Source organism: Cololabis saira, chromosome 5, assembly GCF_033807715.1.
Source record: "Cololabis saira isolate AMF1-May2022 chromosome 5, fColSai1.1, whole genome shotgun sequence".
Taxonomy (NCBI): domain Eukaryota; kingdom Metazoa; phylum Chordata; class Actinopteri; order Beloniformes; family Belonidae; genus Cololabis; species Cololabis saira.
In genome coordinates, this window is record NC_084591.1 from 2,776,025 (window position 1) to 2,796,854 (window position 20,830).

Sequence of the window (20,830 nt, forward strand, 5' to 3'; positions counted from 1 at the left end):
GACCACGATTGAAATGTTGCCACGAAAGGCAACATTGTTTTTTTTATTTAGAAAAACATTTTATGTGTTGCCAGTTATGAGTTTTGTGGTTCGTTAGACTAGTAGTATGATTTTCGCTTAGGGTGCAAGAGGTCCCGGGTTCAATTCCCGGACGAGCCCCAGTGACTTATGTAAGTTGTAGTTTTCTCCACCAAATAGCAAAACTCATAGGACTTCAACCAGGCCAGAAAGTCCCAGCTAGTTCTTCAACCGGTCTATAAAGGTATTATGGTCAACCATGTCAAATGCAGCACTGTGACACCACAATTGAAATGTTGCCACTATCCGTATTGGAGCAGATGTCATTACGGACTTGAACTAGAACTGTCTTAGTGCTGGGATGTGGAAACTTGACTGGAGAACATCAAAACACTTATTTAATGTTAGGAGTTTGTACACACGTTGAAAAATAGCTTTTTCCATGATTTTACTAAGAAAGGGGAGGTTTTACACGGGCCTATAGCTGTTCATAAGTGACTCTCTAGACTGGCACAGAGGAACAATACCTGAAAGCTGTGACTTATTCAAAACGTCTGAAAGCTCTGAGGCCATACAATGTGCAACACTCTTAAAAAACCCTGTTGCCAGAGTATCAAGGCAGCAAGTGGTGGAATTCAGGTGGTGTTTGATGTCAACCAGGTTCCTATGAGTAATTAGAGAGAATTGTGTCCAGGTTTCTCTCATTGGACAAAAAGGTGGAATATATCCATTGTCTAGATGCGCTGGTCGACCCCCCCCCCCCCCCACACACACACACACACACACATGCACTACAGTGTACACAAGTTAAACAGGTGGGTGTGGATGTTGTTGAGCTTTGAGGGGATTTTATGTTTTTACGTAATGAAAGGATGAATGTTGTTCGAGATATAAAGAGCACGATCTTACTTTCAGTTCAATCAGTCCAGCAGTTCGTGAATCCTCCACTTCATCATGTCTTGTAAGTCTAACAAATATTTATTCTTAATTTCATTCCTGTATCGTTCTGTTTTATTTGAAGGGTTTTGTTGATAATTTGTTAAAAGTGTGTTCTGTTTTTATTTGGGGAATAAATGTTCCCTGAGTGATCCAGACCAGCGCTCCCAACCTGGTCCTCGGCTGCTGTCCTTCATGTTTTACACTCAAACACCTGATTCTAATTCATTCATCATTAGCCAGTAATCAAGGTCTGAACAAGTCTGTTAACGACACAGTCGCTTGTATCAGGCTGTTCTGAAGCAGGAAACATCTAGATTCTAGAACATGCAGGACGGTGGAACCCAGGACCTGATAGATAGATAGATAGATAGATAGATAGATAGATAGATAGATAGATAGATAGATAGATAGATAGATAGATAGATAGATAGATAGATAGATAGATAGATAGATAGATAGATAGATAGATAGATAGATAGATAGATAGATAGATAGATAGATAGATAGATAGATAATATTCATGCTTTACTATATTAGGATTTATAAAACTGTATTTAGGAAAAAATAACTTTTTAACAGTTTCAGTAATTTATTTATTTGCTTTAATTAACTTTACAAACTCAAAAAAAATATATCTGATATTTTAATAGCAAATACGTTTTTGGAGATCACAAACTTAAAAGATGTGTTTGATGTTCTGAACTCTTGGTGTCTGTTTTCGTTTTTCTTCCAGTCCCCAGCATAATCACGACAGTCTTTGACAAGGTTTGTAAATTTCATTTTTCTTTTTTCCTTGCGTGGGGGGGAGGGGGTGTCTGTATGGAAGTCAATAACCAGTCTTCTCTCTATTCTTTAATTTTGTTCAACTCCAGTTCAAACCAACAACTGGGTCGTCTGGTTTGTTTCTATCATTCTTTCAGTTGCAGTCACACAATCTCTTCGTTGATTGATTGATTGATTGTTTTTATCGTAATTGAAGGATAAAAAAGAGCCCAAACCTGGAGACCTGATTGAGATCTCCCGTGGTTTGCATAACCACTGGGCTGTTTATGTTGGTGATGGAAACATCGTTCACTTCGTAAAAGCCGGTGAGTTTCCTCGTTCCTCCAACATGTCAGACTGAAACAAAACCAAACAAGGTTTCAGGTTGTTCTCAGCTGCTCAACGGTGTGAATCAGCAACAGAGCAGACGTAGAAGCATGTCAGCATCTTTAGGTGTCAGCATCATCTCAGTGAGCTGCAGCTGAAACTCTTTTCTTCCTGGTTGATCCTTTTAGGTGCTGGTACGGGCGAAGTGTTGAAGCAGAAGCTGCAGGACGTGGTGGAGGAGCGCAAGTGGACAGTCAACAATAAACTGGATAAGGAATACATACCTCGTCCAGTTAATGATATCGTGGAGGAGGCCTGTTCACCGGTGGATACAGAGAAGTACAAGCAGGGGAATAAGTCTAAACACTTTGCCCGTGACATGCACTACGGCGAGCCTGAGAATCGGCAGGTACGTTAGAACATGTTTCTCCTGGTGGTTTGTGTTAGTGAATAGGGTTGCCACCAGAGCCGTAGCTACCATTGAGGTCACCGAGGTCATGACCTCGGTATTTTTTTCGACCAAAAAACCCCAAAAACGTTTTATTGTGAAATTACGTGGGAGAACCGAGGGAGAGTGACTCCTCTTCTCTGCGGAGACGATCTTTGACACCCGCGTGTCCGCGCGTGCAGGTCGCACTTTGTATTGGCTGCCAGAATGTGACGTGGAAGTAGAGCACGGATACTATTGGACAGAGCTTTGTTTGGGAAAGACGAGGAAAAGACTGCAGCCTGCAACGGAGGTGCCAGCACTCGGCTCAAACGTTAGCGGGAAATACAAGAAGGTACGTATAAAACATATAATATTACTGAGTGTGTGGGCTGCTTGCGTCTTGTATTTCTTTCTATATCGAAATTACATTCCATTATAATAAGCTAACCTCAGTAATCAGCGGGAAATACTCGCCTCCCGTCTTGTAACTATAGCAGAGGAATTAACAGATCAATAACCATGTGTTGCTTTTCCTCACTGACACTGACACAGAGAGACCATGAAAAGACTTCTGCAAAGCAAGCTCAGGTTTGGAGAGGGAAAGCGTGAGGAGAGTCCAAATAAAAGAGACAGAGGTGATGATGGCGGTACAATGCCCACTCTTCACTTCACATGTTAGGAAAAGCAGTGACATGATGTGTTGTATGTTTGTAAGATAACTACATAGACGTCTGTGTGTACACACACACACACACACACACACACACACACACACACACACACACACACACACACACACACACACACACACACACACACACACACACACACACACACACACACACACTGTGTGTCTATACATAGGATGTAAAACACATTATGGTAGTCAAGTTCACCACTGACTAGGATCAACTGTGGAGTCCCAACAAAGTCGGAAAGGCAGGATGTTTGAAAAAAGGAAAAATACCATGATTCCGACTATAAGAGGCAAAAACTGTCAGAGTGATGAGATGTTTGATAGAAAATTAAGTGTTGCCATTTAGACAATTCGAGGCAAATGTCGGACTGGTGGGACGTCAGAAAGCCTCCCAAGTGGGCAGGTAGGTGTTTGTGTGTTCTGTTAAAAGTATATGATACATTGACAGGAGACCAACATGGACAGCAGAGAGGAGGAGAGGTGGAAGAAGGAGACAAAGACGGACAGCAGAGTGGAGGAAGCCAGGCTGGGCGAGACATGAGAGGTGAGATACCTGATGTCAGCCAAAGAGACACTACATTAATTAGATAGAGAGTGAGAAAAACTTGTGTTTATGTTCTGTTATTTTGCTGTAAGGAAATGAACATGGACAGCAGAGTGGAGGAGGACAGGCTGGGAGAGAGGTGACAGGAGGAGGCACTCTACATGAATTGGATCCTGCAAAGTTAAAAAACAAACAACTGACAGATGAAGAGAAGTACTACTTACTAAAGAATAAGTGGTTCAAACAAAACCATACATACCCACAAACACAGTCAGGTCAAAGGAAATTACGCTATTGTGTGACATGGGAGGCGAAATATCCTTGGCTAAGATATTCAGTTTCTGAAGATTCTGCCTACTGTGCTATCTGCATGTCATTCAGCAGAAAAACAACAAACGCCACGTTCATAAACACAGGATTTAGAGACTGGAAAAATGCTGTTGGGGAGAAGCGTGGAATTATCTCAAACCACAGCTGTAGTCCAGGGCACCTAAAGGCCTCAGAATTTGCTGATAACTTTCTGTCAGTTGCACAAGAGCAACAGAAAAGCATCAATTCTGCTCTGAGTAAGGCCTATGACGAGAGGGTTAATAGGAATCGCAAAGTTCTCCTTTCCATCCTAGACGTTCTAATCAGTCTAGCTCAGAGGAACATAGCACTGCGTGGTAGCTGGACAGGAGAAGGTGAAGATGGCAACTTTAACTATTTCCTCAAATGGAAATCTATCTTCGATGATGAACTGAAACATCATCTTGAGACAGCACCTGTAAATGCCAAGTACATAAGCCCAACAACTCAAAATGAACTAATAGCCTGCTGTGAAGCTGAGATTCGGGAGGACATAGTTAAGGAAATAAAAAAGGCCAAGTTTTTCACAATACTTGCAGATGAAACAATGGACGTGAGTGGGACGGAACAACTGTCTATCTGCATTCGCTACTTAAAGCATGACAATGGAGCTGAAATATCTGAGGAGTTCTTGGGTTTCTGCCCTCTTGCCAAACAAGATGCTGTATCTATTACAGAAGCCATCCTCTCATGTTTGGAAAACTGGGGTCTGGAGATTGAACATCTCAGAGGGCAGGGATATGATGGAGCCAGCACCATGAGTGGGCATCTGAGTGGAGTACAGCAACGCATTCGAGAGCGTCAACCACAGGCACTATACACACATTGCAGAAGCCATGCACTCAATCTTGTGGTAGTCCATGGATGTTCTGACATCCCCCTCATCAGGAACACCATGCCTACCATTGAGAATGTTGCAGTTTTTTTCTCTGCATCTGCTGTCAGGAAGAACATGCTACACCAACAACAACAACAAGGAAGCGAGGAAACACAGGCAAGTCACAAAAGAAAAACTGCAGGCATCCCACTTATGTCAGACACACGCTGGGGCAGCAGAGGGAAGACAGTGGGTGCTTTTCTCCATCACTTCAATGCAGCCCACTCTGCACTCACAGAAATAGAATCAGGAACATCATCAAACTCTAGCAAGGCCAGCAACCTACGCCACAGTATAGAGTCATTTGATACAATTGTCACTGCAGTCACAACAGACAAAGTTCTAGGCTACATCCAGCCATTGACTAACGAATTGCAGTCACCAAATATTGACCTCATGACTGCCTACAAAGAGGCCAGAGATGTGGCTCACGTCATTTCTGAACTGAGGAATGAGGAGGACTTCAGTGAAATTTATCAAAGATCAGCAGAACTTGCCAGCACCATTGGTGTGGTTCCAGTGAAAAAACGTGTGACAAATAGGCAGCAAAACAGAGCCAACACACCCTCACAGTCAATAGAGGAACATTACAGACTCAATCTGTTCTACCCTTTTCTTGATCATGTGACAAACCAACTAAACACCAGGTTTATGGAGAGCTCTGAGCCAGCTATGCTTGCTACCTATCTTATACCCTCAGCTCTGTCCAAGCTCACACATGAAAAGCAACAATTAATGGTGTCATGGTACAGAGAAGACCTTCCTGAGCCAGACTCCATCAACCAGGAGATTCACAGATGGAAGGTAAAGAACCCAACATCTCAAACAGCACTGCCATCCACAGCAAAGGAAACCATGGATCTCATAGACATGCAGTACTTCCCCAACATCCGCTGTATCCTCTCTATCTACCTCACACTTCCAGTGACCACCTGTTCATGTGAGAGGTCATTCTCTGCATTGAGGCGGTTAAAGACCCGGCTGCGATCAAGCATGGGCAATGACAGGTTATCTGGACTTGCAATGATTCATGTGCACAAAAAAAGAACTCTGGATTGTGAAAACGTTCTCAGGCGCTGGGATGCATCTGGACACAGACGAGTAGCACTGGCGTTCAATTAAAAGGCAGGTAGCATATATAATAAATAAACTTTGAAATATTATTCATTTAAGGCTATTCATATGTTTGTAATAGACATTGTGTTAACAGTTAACATTCATGTGGGCTAAATAATGTGATTTCAGTGATTCTACTGATAGATTTGTGTGTATTATAGTTTGTTTTGTTAATTTGTTGATAGGTAACCAACATGGACAGCAGAATGGAGGAGCGGTGGAGAACTGGAGGAACATGATCTATGTGACAGCGCTGGCCCGACCCCCCGACTCCTCCCATGACCTCGGTATTTACAAAATCCTGGCTACGGCCCTGGTTGCCACCCGTCCCGTAAAATACGGAATTGTCCTTTATTTGAGAAAAAAATGTTGCATCCCGTATTGAACTAATACGGGACGCGATTTGTCCCGTATTTTCATTAACGCCCCAAACACACGTCTGTCACACACACACATCAACACTAAATTGATCAATAATAACAAAATAAAACACAGGAAACATTAAGGCCAGCAAAATCTTTGTGGTGGGACAACAGGACCTGCTGCGTCTGTGCCAGATCTTTCTATGTGCCAGACAGCGGGGAAGACTCGGGCTTCACTTCCAAAATAAATATCATACTTTGCATGTAATAAGACTAGGTAATATATTAGTTTCACCTTTTAAGTCGAATTATTGAAATAGATTAACTTTTACACCAAATTCTAGTTGAATTATTGAAATAAGTAAACTTTTACACCATATTCTAGTTGAATTATTGAAATAAGTTAACTTTTACACCATATTCTACACCTTGGCTGATGTGGATATACAGAGCATAGGAGGCTATTTCAGCTGCTATATGGTTGGCTGTCTGTACAGTCATACAAGTTCAATGCTATTAAAGAACACGTTTTTTCATATAAAATAAACACATTTTTATGCAGTTTAGAAGTTTTAGGGCTTTTTTTGGCTCCTGCGCTGCTGAAATTGGGGCGTCCTTTATTTCTATTTCTGAAAGGTGGCAACCCTATTAGTGAAGGTCCCGGTGAAACCCTGGACCTTTAACAGGACTGAGCTCCTCCTCGTCCTCTCAGCCGTCGTCCTCCATGACGGTGTCAACCTCATAAAGATCCAGAGATTTAGATCAGCAGACGTGGTTCCAGCACCACTCTGGTCTGCTGCCTCTTATCTTCACATGAAGAGAAGATGTGTTGCACATAAATGTTCTGAGTTGTGGGTTGTTTCTGAAAGACATGAATCATCTTATTTTGTGTAAAACATGTTCTTGTTCCTCCTGCAGGTGCCCGCCGAAGAAGCAAGAAAAAGAGCAGCACTAAAATTAGCAAGAAAAGCATTAGCAGAAGCAGCATTAGCAGGACTAGCAGGAGGACTAGTACCAGCATTAGTAGTAGGAGGAAAAGCCGTGAGGGACGGAATTGAGCAACATAAGGCATCTAAAACTAAGTAAAAGTAACTTGCATATCAGTCCATGATTCTTATTTCATAAACTTTGGTCAAATCCACATGACCTAACCTCAGAAATGAAGGTGCCAGTTCAGACTTATTGGAAACAGCTTAATCAATAAGGTTTTCTTCTTCAACTGAGGAGGAGCATGTGTTTATGTCAAAGAAATCAAATCATATGATGTAAACAGGAATATGATTGAGGCTGATCAGATGAATCAATAATAAAATTAATACGTTTAAAAAGGAGTCGCTTGTTTCTTTGTTTTGTTTCATGAAAGTACTTCAACTTAGTGTTTACAGACCTTTAGGTGCTCATTGATGCTGGATTTCTTTATCATGATGATGAATATGTTTCCATGTATTTCAGTCCTGATTATGTCCAGAATCTGAAAATTCAAGATTCAAGATAATTTCTGATCCCATAGACAGATAGACAGACACTAAACCAATGTGTTTTATTTTGCTCCAAATATTGTACTATAAAGTATAAAGCAGGTGTTAGATAACAGGCGGGAATGAAGCCCCCCCCCCATCCCAGCCATCCTCCTCATCTCTCTGCTCGACTAAATGATGAGTATTATTGATGTCATTGCTCCCAGCGAGGTGAAGGGGATACCTGCTAAAGAGAAAACTCCCAGGAGAGATGCTGCACCGGTCAGAGCTGAAACAAGAGATGAAGAGCTGAACGCAGGTGGAAAACCAACTCACAGGTTCATTATGACGTTAGAAAGAGAGACTGAACAGATATAATACGAATATCTGTTCACTGCTGTTGACAAATACATGTTTGTACATGTACATGTTTTCAGGCCAGAGTTGCAGGAGCTGCATGATGCCCCGCAGTCCCTCCTCTGATCATCCCACTGCTGCTTCCACCTGTCTGTGTGGATGTCTGGTAGAATTAAAGATTGAATTAAAGAGTGCATGTGGCAGAATTTTCTTCAATTAAATGAAGACCAAACAGAAATAATAGTATTTGAAGCTGAGGAAGAAAGATTAAACGTTCTAGGGGGCCGCACACCCAAGTGAGCACCGCGGCCATTGGCGCAGCTCTCAAACCTGTTGACTGTGTTGGGGGGAGCTGATAAGACATGTTGACTGTGTTGGGGGGAGCTGATAAGACATGTTGACTGTGTTGGGGGGAGCTGATAAGACATGTTGACTGTGTTGGGGGGAGCTGATAAGACATGTTGACTGTGTTGGGGGGAGCTGATAAGACATGTTGACTGTGTTGGGGGGAGCTGATAAGACATGTTGACTGTGTTGGGGGGGCTGATAAGACATGTTGACTGTGTTGGGGGGAGCTGATAAGACATGTTGACTGTGTTGGGGGGAGCTGATAAGACATGTTGACTGTGTTGGGGGGAGCTGATAAGACATGTTGACTGTGTTGGGGGGAGCTGATAAGACATGTTGACTGTGTTGGGGGGAGCTGATAAGACATGTTGACTGTGTTGGGGGGAGCTGATAAGACATGTTGACTGTGTTGGGGGGGCTGATAAGACATGTTGACTGTGTTGGGGGGAGCTGATAAGACATGTTGACTGTGTTGGGGGGAGCTGATAAGACATGTTGACTGTGTTGGGGGGAGCTGATAAGACATGTTGACTGTGTTGGGGGGAGCTGATAAGACATGTTGACTGTGTTGGGGGGAGCTGATAAGACATGTTGACTGTGTTGGGGGGAGCTGATAAGACATGTTGACTGTGTTGGGGGGAGCTGATAAGACATGTTGACTGTGTTGGGGGGGCTGATAAGACATGTTGACTGTGTTGGGGGGAGCTGATAAGACATGTTGACTGTGTTGGGGGGAGCTGATAAGACATGTTGACTGTGTTGGGGGGAGCTGATAAGACATGTTGACTGTGTTGGGGGGAGCTGATAAGACATGTTGACTGTGTTGGGGGGAGCTGATAAGACATGTTGACTGTGTTGGGGGGAGCTGATAAGACATGTTGACTGTGTTGGGGGGAGCTGATAAGACATGTTGACTGTGTTGGGGGGGCTGATAAGACCTGGAGACTGTGTTGGGGGGAGCTGATAAGACCTGGAGACTCTTTTTATTGACATTCATCATTAGACATTCACATCTGATACATCATGTATGCGTACGTATAACATCTGTTGTCTGTCCTTAATGTCGGAATAATATTTTTGTTTTATGTCCAAACAATGAAAAGAAAGACTAACCACCAAAAACAACAATGTACAAGTAGGGAGTGATCTTTTCAACATAACACAATCATTGACTTGAGAAAATATAATCAGGCCTATGGAGCGTGACGTAGTTGACCCAGTTTTCCCAGCATTATAATAGGAAAAGGAGAAAACCCTTAAAGGAGCATGAGGCAGGATTGAGGCAGGATTTATGAAAAAAAATCGTATACGTTTTAAGTTTTCTAGTAATAATGTCAGATGAAGCGTTCCAAACCAAAAAGAATGATTCCTCTAGTGTATCTCTCCTTTGCCTTGAACAGGCTGTGTGCTGCAAAATGTGCTGCAATTCTGGGCCCGAATTTCCCGCGCTGTCCTGCGGATGTGACGTCACATGACGCTGCATGCACGTTCTCCTCGTTCTCCCGTGCCGGCTTCACTGTTGGCTGCAGTACCCCCAACGGCCGTCGTGGTGAAGGGTGGCGCTAGAGAGTCTCATTTCTTAAAAGGAGCCTCATGCTCCTTTAAGCCAAACAGCGGCAAGGAAAAACTCCCTTTTAGGAGGGAAGAAAACTGGACCAGTACCTGGATCATAAGGGGGGGAGAAACCTGGACCAGGACCTGGATCATAAGGGGGGGAGAAACCTGGACCAGGACCTGGATCATAAGGGGGAACCTCCTGCCAGAGGCCAGACTGGGAAGAGCAGGAAAAGGAAGAACAGACAGAGAAAGGAGAGATACAATGGCTAACTGGTGCAGTACAGGGACGACAACAGATGTAGACAGCAGACACTGAGGTGGTTGGAGAGGGGGGGGTAGCAGGATGTCAGCAGGCATCTACCAGACATCCCCACATACAGGTGGAAGCAGCGGTGGGATGATCGGAGGGGGGCCTGCAGGGCAGCATGCAGCTCCTGAAGGAGGAGAGAATTTTCCTAATCTATGCGACATTACGGAGAAGGAAATACGCTATTTCACAAATCTGATTAACATATGGTTTAAACAACAAATCCTGATCGAAAACACCACCAAGGTTTCTCACAGTTGCACTGGAAGCCATCGCAACACCATCTAATCCCTTCCTAAGATGCTCTGGACCAAGAATGATAACCTCTGTTTTATCTGAATTTAGAAGCAAGAAATTTCTGGACATCCAGTCCTTGATGTCCCTAAGACATGCCTGAAGTTTAACTAACGGTTCTGTTTCATCCGGCTTCATAGACAAATAGAGCTGCGTATCATCAGCATAACAATGAAAGTGTATGCCGTGATTCTGGATTATACTTCCCAACGGCTGCATGTATAAACTGAACAAGATTGGCCCTAGCACTGAACCCTGCGGAACACCATAACAGACCCTTGACTGTTCTGAAGAAACCTCATGTACATGAACAAACTGGAACCCGTCAGATAGATATGATTTCACCTTTGTCTGGTGTTAGGGTCGCCACCGACCCGTTCTTGGGTTTTAAATTCATAAAACTACCACAAAAATGCATTTATTGCATCAAGGCTTTTTGACTTTGTCAGGAACCTCTATTTCAACTAAATAATATCCAAAAAATGTTTTTCACTAAATTATAAAATGCTCTGGTTGAAATTGTTACCTTTTTGGTGTTAGGGTCGGTTTCGACCCGGTTATAAAATAAGCTTATAAAACAATAATTAGAGCCAAAACTGAAATCATAAGTGCACTGTCAGACAGCCAGCTTCTCTCCCAGTCATGTGAGCTTAAGTGGATTCTCATTTTGGATTTTTGTTTTCCAGTTTACCTGCGAGGAAACAAAAACAAATAAAGTCGGGCATGTCCAGACGTTTAGGGTCAATTCACTAATTTCACTTGCAGAGTGCACATCTCCAGTTTGCAGCATGCAAAGATGAGAAGAAGATTTACAGTAAGCCAAGTTATGGACTATATTTTTGTTGAAAACGAGAGAGACGACAATGAGCAGAATAGTGATACAGAGGAGCAGGCTTCTGAGGAGGAAGACAATGTGGAGTATCATCCAGAAGACACTGACACATCTGGTGAGTCTGACGAGGAGGTTACTGGTGCTGAAGCTTCTTCTGCTGAAAAATTCAAGTCCGAAAATGGAAAGATACTTTGGAGCTCAGTACCTCATGATGTACATGGCAGGGCAGCTGCTGAAAATGTCATCAAAAAGACCCCTGGAATCACAAGGTTTGCTTTGACAAGAGTCAGCGATATCAAAACATGTTTTGAGCTATTTATGCCATTGTCAATAAAAAGAGTCATAATTGCTATGACAAACCTTGAAAGGAAAAAAGTCCATGGCGACACGTGGAAAGACATGGATGAGGAATGCCTGGATGCTTATATTGGTGTTCTTCTTCTTGCTGGAGTGTACAGATCCTGCAATGAGTCCACTGATAGTCTCTGGGATGCATCGACAGGCAGAAATATTTTCCGGGGAACAATGTCACTTCAGACCTTTCGAATGATATCACGATTCCTCAGATTTGACAACAGGGATACCAGAGCAAGATCTGACAAGCTTGCCCCCATCAGGGATGTCTGGGAGAAATAGGTGCAGCTCCTTCCACTGATGTTCAACCCAGGGCCAGAAGTGACAGTGGATGACCGTCTTCTCCCTTTCCGAGGAAAATGCCCCTTCCGGCAATACATACCCAGTAAGCCAGGGAAGTACGGCATAAAAATCTGGGCAGCCTGCAATGCCTAAAACAGCTATGGCTGGAACCCACAGATTTACACAGGCAAAGCAGCGAAGGAAAACGTGTGGTCCTTGATTTGACTACTGGCCTGCAGGATCACAATATCACTTGTGACAATTTTTTAAAGTTCTATTGCTGAAAAAATACTTTTTTTCCATTTCCTTGAGGTAAATGTAAACGGGTCGAAATTGACCCATAACACCATAGATGTTACTATAGTTAATAATATTAAAATGAAAAAATAGATTAAACAAATTTATTTAAGAGATGTGTTCTAATACGCCTCAGTAATAGCCAGGTAACACAACAACCTTTTATTTATTCATATGATTCTCTTGAGGCTCATTTGACCAGTTTTTTAAATTGAAATCCAGGGCTATACTGACAAAAAAAAGGCCCTGAGACCCACACCAAAAATATTAAACGCAATATTTTCATGGATAAGGAAGCCTAACAATGTAACCAAGAGATGATTAACAAATTGGATGATGGATAATTGCTTTTAGTGTATTTTAGAGATGATTTAAAACACGGGTCAAAACCGACCCGTTAACATCGGAGATGGTAACAGAAAGCTAACACCAGACAAAGGTTAAACCAACGTAGAGCTGTCCCTTTAATCCCAACAACATGCTCTAACCTGTGCAGTAAAATGCCTTGATTGCGACCAATCAAGTGATTGGGATGAGTCAAGGCTCCAACGAAGGGAGGGTTGAGTCTAAACCACGGCTCCTCCCCATCATAAAACATGTACATTCAATTGATAATTTGATACAGATTTTTGTCTGTTTTGTTGGTCATTTAATGGCCATAGTATAAAAAAAAATCTTCATCACCGTGAAATACTGCAGTATCCTGTACCGTCACCGTACTGTACAATTATATTATAATCATTTATCTAAATATATGCATTTCTGTCACTAGAAAACTATGATGCATATTTTCATCCTGTGATTTGCTGGGATGTTGTCGGCCGAACAGAAAAGGTCCATGTGTAAGTTTACTTTGAATCTCTAATAAGAATAACTAACTGAGAGAAGTTGTTTTTCTTTATTTGTTTCTCTCATCAACAAGGATGCAGATTTAAACCACCCAACAACTTCTGCTGACCCTGACGGGATGTGAGAAGACGTCCTTGGACTCCGGTCTCAGCTTCTGGAACCCTCAGCCCTCACAGGCTCCTCACATGAGGTCAGCAGAAACCTGCTGCCTAAGAGCCACATCTCTGCAAACTGAGATAAATAAATATAAATCTATGTGAGTGAAGAGGAGGTTAACTGACCTAGATTGTTAAATCCTATTTTGTTTGTTTTTTAAAGTTTGGAGAACAGTGAACATAATTATTGGATGAGTAAAGTAGGAGATTCAAGGTAAAAGTCTGGTTTAAGTCTGGATAAAGTGTTTTTTATTCTTATAAGTTTTGTTTTATTCTATTTTGATTTCTTTTATACTAGGGATAAATATTAGTGGAAGAGTGTGGCTGTGGGAGTAGTGGACTGTGATAGGCTGAGTAATGAACAGAAGGTAAATAACACTAAAGGTTAAACTTCCTTTGGCTCCATCTGCTGGACAGAAGGTAAATTACACTAAAGTAACGACCAGCTACCCCATGTGGAGAGGAGGGAAACTTCCTCTGGCTCCATCTGGTGGACAAACGCTGTAAATATATTCATTTATTCCAATAGTTAAAAAAAAGGCAGACATACACTTGAATTGAATTGAAATTTTATTTCGAACATGAAACAGAAGTGAATACAAAACAAAACAATAATAACCAATAATAAATAAATGTGAATAAGAAAACAAAAAAAAAATATAAATAAAAAAACATGCATCCACCATAATTAACATGCTCGAAAAGGAGTAGGAAGAAGTAAAAACGTATTAAATCCTACCCCCTAAACTATATTTCATTATGATCAAAATTAATTTAATTTCTAGATCAATGTATAAATATCAATAATAATACATCCTCACACCTTTATACACTGATATAAATATAACCATTTATAACTTAACTAGATACAACTGAGCTCTGCTATCGCTTACAGAACGACTTTCCACATAAAACCTGCAAAATAAAGTTAGTAAAATAAACAAATAAACAAATTAATCAAAAATACACTCGTACACACCGAGAATTAATTCATATCTGAAAGATGAATATATTTGTCAAATAAAATAAGCCAAACAAGACTCTCCCTGGATGTCCTACCACAGTGAGGGGTGACATCCGCTGCTAGTCCAAGATGCAAAAAACACAAGGAAACGCACAACGAGCCCCAGAAATCTGCAAGAGAAAAAACAAACAGACACGGGAACAGGCAGAGATACGAGCAGCAACTGATTGCTCTGATTGGGTCCCGGGACCCAATCAGAGCTAAGCTAGGCTAGGCTAAGCTAAGCTAGGCTAGGCTACCGCAACTGACGCCCAAAACTGCGGAGCGAGCATGCAGGTGCATGTGCAGGTGTGTATGTCTGTGTAGCTGTGTGTGTGTGTGTGTGTGTGTGTGTATGTGTGTGTGTGTGTGTGTGTGTGTGTGTGTGTGTGTGTGTGTGTGTGTGTGTGTGTGTGTGTATGTGTGTGTGTGTGTGTGTGTGTGTGTGTGTGTGTGTGTTTTAAGAGGGTTGTGTGTTATAATCTCCGTCATAAGTGCCAAGGCCTGATAAACGCTCGCAGCTTTAATTATTATTATTATTATTCCAATAAATGAATTGCCTTTTTGGAGGCCTTAACATGCTCGAAAACTCCACATTATGCTTTGACCTACAGCAATGACATTTATGTGTCTTCCGGCTCTCGGTGAAGGTGGACGCTTTTCTGCTCCTCTCCCTCTGCCCTGCTGCTGCTTTTGTCTTGTCTCTTAGAGCTTCTCTTTTTCACATCCTCCGAAACTCTCTACAATCATGGAATTGGTTAACTGGTCTCTCAGCACAATTGAACAAATTTTTGCGACGAGAAGTCGGGGGACAAGGGAGCCCTTTTGCCCCGATGGGATATTTGCTGCCGGATACGTGATGGACTCATGGAAACATTGGAGGATTTTGTGTCTGTCGATCCTGTCCGTCGAGGACGTTGAAGATGCTTCATAATTGGTTTAATGATAACAGGATTTCTGCTGTTTGGAGTTGGTGGATTCCTGGTCTATCGACAAACGCGTAAGTCGTCGACAGCTGTTCTGGCCCTTTCAGAGCGGCTGGACGTGGCTGAGGGGATCAGCTCTGGACCAACACTCAGACTTTAACGTTGGGGAAGCTGGATGCGATTCTTGAACAGAATCGCAGGCTGGCAGCGGTTTTTGAGCTCATTGGCAAGATGGAGAAGATCTTGGAGAAGTTGGAAGCTCGGCTTGGCGGGAATTGATCACAAATTCGTCTGTTTGGAGTCGCCATTGATGAACTAGAGACTTAAGGCAGACGGAAAATTACTGGAATCCGCCTGTTTTTTTCAATGCAATTGTTATGTCTATAATCTGACCTTGACAGAGCAGCCTGGCAGGCCGCTCGAGTCACAATCTCCCTGGAGGAATGAAAACAAGGGACTCTGCCCCCGCTAGCCCTCCCCCTCTCCCAGGACATCTGTGGACCTGTATCAGAACTGACCGAGCCGTCTGATAACATAAAGGACAATACCATCGTGTCGCCGCCGGTGTATTCGAAGTCAAATACATGTTTTTCTAAACTGCCAATAAAAGCTGATTCTGATTCTGATTCTGATGATATCAGACAAAGACCTACAAAAAAAGTATCTTGGACCCATGCTCTAACTCACACAGGAAGTCCAGCATTTGGAACAGAAAATTTGATTTTTCATCAATTTTGGTCATTTCCAGGCCTCGTACTTTAACAAAGTCTTCCTAGAGATTTGAATAGATTAGCTCAAAACTAGACATTAAAACATAATCATGAACATCACAAATAAACATCATAAATAAATAAATAAATAAATAAACACCTGGCTTGACGCCGAGGTGAGAAACACTATCTTGGGGATATCTGATCGCAGTTTTAATTATTATTATTAAAGCTGATCACAGCTTTAATTATTATTATTAAAGCTGCTTCTCTCATCCCAGCGTTAAATAAAACACTCAAAGCCTTTTTTACAGAAACCATTTTACCAGTTTATATTTTCAATAACAAATTTGCAACACCATTGCAGTCCAGTTTAATACCAGTTTAGTACCAGTTTAATACCAGTTTAATACCAGTTCAGTAGCAGTTCAGTCTGGGCTGAACTGAGTGCATATTTTACAAACATGATTAATATATTTCATGAGATTATCAGGAATAAAGAGAGATGATCCCAGTTAGGAGATTTAATACATCGTTAGCATGCTAGCGGCTCAAACATCCATCAGGCGATGCAGGAGGGACACCGAGGAAAAGCTGCATAGTATTTTTGAAGATCACAAAATGATGAAGACTAAACACTAGGATTGTCATAAACAGAGCTGAACCTTCAGAGACAAAACATCTGTCTGCTGCTCTGTAATCAGGCTAACGCTAATGTTTCCATCACACACAGCTGATTTATTGATCTGTGGATCGGACACAAGCAGGCAGGTCTTCATCGTTTTCATAGTTCGCCACATCATCATCTTCATCTTCATCCTTGTTCACCTGTGGAAACATACAATGTTCTTGTAATTCATGTTTTCACCACCAGAGGGAGATAAATATCATATTTTTTGATTTTTGATTGGATTTTTATTTGTCTCAAATATGCAGGTACATATACATAAAAAAACAGCACATTACGATGCAGTGCAAGTTTGAGAAGGAGCTGAAGGAAGCGAAGCTTATCAAGTTCAGCCCCCCCTTACATCGCCACACAGCATACAATATAATATATACATACACATACACAAATACACACACACATGCACACATGCACACATACACACACACACACACACACACACACACACATACATACATACATAGACCTATACATATACACATCCATTTACACACATTCATACATACACGCACACACACAGATACAGACACCCATACAAATTTCAATTCCATAAGAATATTTATAATCTATGAATCAATGCAATCTAAAAAAATACAACATTTATCTTTAATATGAATGAATATAAATAAAACCCACATTACAAACATGATAATTAAATAAAATCCTGTCTAAAAAAATAAAATAAAATTAGCTGTCCAGTCCTTTGTAGCTGGCCAAGAGTGTCTGTTTATACTTATTTTGAAATTGTTTTGAGTTAATGCACATTTTCATGTCCTCATCTAGTTTGTTCCACAATTTTACACCACAAACAGATATGCACATACTTTTTAGAGTTGAATGGATGGTAAGCTGTTTAAAATTACGATTCCCTCTTAAATTGTATGTTCCCTCTCTAACCACAAACATTATTTGGATGTTGTTTGGTAAAAATTTAAAAATTTATTCCAGACTTTAAACATAATCTGACCCGTTTTAATTTTGATATACTGCATATATATATATATATATATATATATATATATATATATATATATATATATATATATATATATTATTATTATTATTATTATTAATTAATAACATTTATGAAAGTTAGCAGCTATAAAGGATCATTTAATGTCTTGTATGTCAACTAAGACAATCATGATTGACTCTCTGGTGTTTAGGTTTATTAACATATATATATATATATATATATATATATATATATATATATATATATATATATATATATATATATATATATATATATATATATAAATATTAAATATTAAATATTAGTGAAGATACTCACATACTGCTGCATTGGCAACTCTGGAACATCTGGAACAAAGAATGTTAAATTCTTAGAGTTAGTTGACAAAATAACACATTTATTATCTTTATTCTGTCATTATTATTAATAATAATGTAACTTCTGATTAACTTGTTCATTAATAAGTAATGTGTGTTACATTTCCAGTGATGCTGGAGGGAAGAAATAGTTTCTACTTCCTCCTCTTTTCTCTACATGTGCAGCTGTGACGTCTTCTCTTCAAGTCTAGTTTCGATCATTTTATCCTGCAGTCGTTCTTTCAAAACCAGCAGATTAAATCCAACATCTCAGACTCTCACCAGTCGTCCACCAGTCTCCACGCCATTTTCACAAACAATCACATCTTTAACTGCTTTATTCCAGTTTGAGAAAACGCTGTTTGTTGATTTTGTTTCAGAGTTTAACTCAATCTAACTTCAGAAACTAAATAACAACCTGACAGGCAGGTCAAACACACCTGTTTTATTTCTGGGATTGTTCCTTTTAACTTTCATCCTGTAAATGATGAGAAACGTAGCGATGTTGGCCAGAACCACCATCAGCCCCCTGACCACCCATCCAATAATCAATCCGGTATTGATCGGACTGGAATCTGGAACCAAAGGATTCAACAAAATGGTGAGAAAGTCAATATTATCACTTTAGCTGATTAAAAGTGTAAAGTCTGAATGATGACATCCAGTTTTTATTATCTCCATGATTTCAGGGTCTTACCTGTAAAGTCCAGCGTGTATTCAGCATCTATCTTCACTCTGTCTCCTTCAACAACCTGGCTGGTGAATCTTCTCTTGGAGCGTCTCTGATGTTTCACCATCAGATCAGAAACACAGTTGTTCTGTCCTCCAGACACAAACCCATCACCTTCACCAAGCAGCACACTTCCTGTCTCATTCACCCAGATGATGCTGTTCTGTTTACAGGGACCGAAGTAACGGTCTCTGACCAGAGAACAGCGTAATGTCACATCTCCATCCCTTCCTGGATCCACATCTGCTGGAGATGGAGAGACTGGAAGGAGAAAAAACACTGTAGTTTCGCTCAAAAACCTTAAACGTCTTTCTAACATGTGAGGATCTATTCTTCACCTCACTGTTTCAGCTTTGCTGAGTTACTGTCTGATAGAAACACCAAAAACTTGTGCTATGATTGATTACGAAGTCGAAGTAAAGACAGAAGGAAAAAATGATGTTCTACAGAAAGTAATGATGACTGTTTTTTCCTCCGTCCCGTTCAACAGCAGGATCCAAAGAGGGAAACCCTTCCTGGGACGGACAAACCCATCAAGGGTTGGGAAACCCTTCCTGGGACGGACAAACCCATCAAGGGTTGGGAAACCCTTCCTGGGACAGACAAACCCATCAAGGGTTGGGAAACCCTTCCTGGGACGGACAAACCCATCAAGGGTTGGGAAACCCTTCCTCGGACGGACAAACCCATCAAGGGTTGGGAAACCCTTCCTCGGACGGACAAACCCATCAAGGGTTGGGTGTTTTTGGTTGCACTGTTTCCCACACAGTCCAAATACTCACTTGTTAAAACACTGAGATACACAACGGTGTTGTACTTGTCCCTCAGCCGGCTCTCGTAGAGACCAGCGTCTCCAGCGTTGATGTTGCTGATGATCAGGGAGCAGTTCTTGTCCATCCTGCCAGCTCCAGGCCACGTCTTCTCAGCTCCTCCAGAAACAAACACATGAGACGCTGAATTTGTGTCTCCGCTGTTAATCCACTCAACATCGGAGCAGTTGGAAGACGATGAGTCAACGTTATTCTGCAAAGTCACGTCATCTCCAGCCCTGTGGTAGAGAATGATTGTTCTCACGTCGTTTCCTGCTGCAGAGAAAAACACAACTTTTAAACTCAACTCACCAAATAAGAGATTTCACTCAGATATTTAGGTTTGTCAACTCAGAAAAGCAACATTGGACTTTAACAAGCCCTTATTTCATTTCCATTAACTATTCCAGTTCACCTAGTTTCCTTGTCTTCATGATTTCAGGGTCTTACCTGTAAAGTCCAGCGTGTATTCAGCATCTATCTTCACTCTGTTTCCTTCAACAACCTGGCAGGTGAATCTTCTCTTGGAGCGTCTCTGATGTTTCACCATCAGATCAGAAACACAGTTGTTCTGTCCTCCAGACACAAACCCATCACCTTCACCAAGCAGCACACTTCCTGTCTCATCCACCCAGATGATGCTGTTCTGTTTACAGGGACTGAAGTAACGGTCTCTCACCAGAGAACAGTGTAATGTCACATCTCCATCCCTTCCTGGATCCACATCTGGTGGAGATGGAGAGACTGGAAGAAGACAAATAACTATTATTTCGGCCACTTGAATATGAGAAACTCCTCATTTTACTGATCCAGTTTTACTGAGTGATTCTCTGATGGAAACATCAAATATTTCAACGTGTAAATAAACGTCAGGTGTTTGTGGTCCAGTTCCTCTGAGAGGATCCATCATGTTGAGGACGATCCCAAACAGACCAGACGTTCATGTCGCTGACAAATCCACACAAGCTTTTAACAGCGTTTCACTCAGAGTTGATGAGGAGGTTTCAAACTGACAGTGTGGATGTTATTAAGTCAAAACACTCACCTGTTAAAACATTCAGAAACACATGTGTGGCGGAGGAACCACCATCAGTAAATCTAATCCAACACTTGTATTGACCAG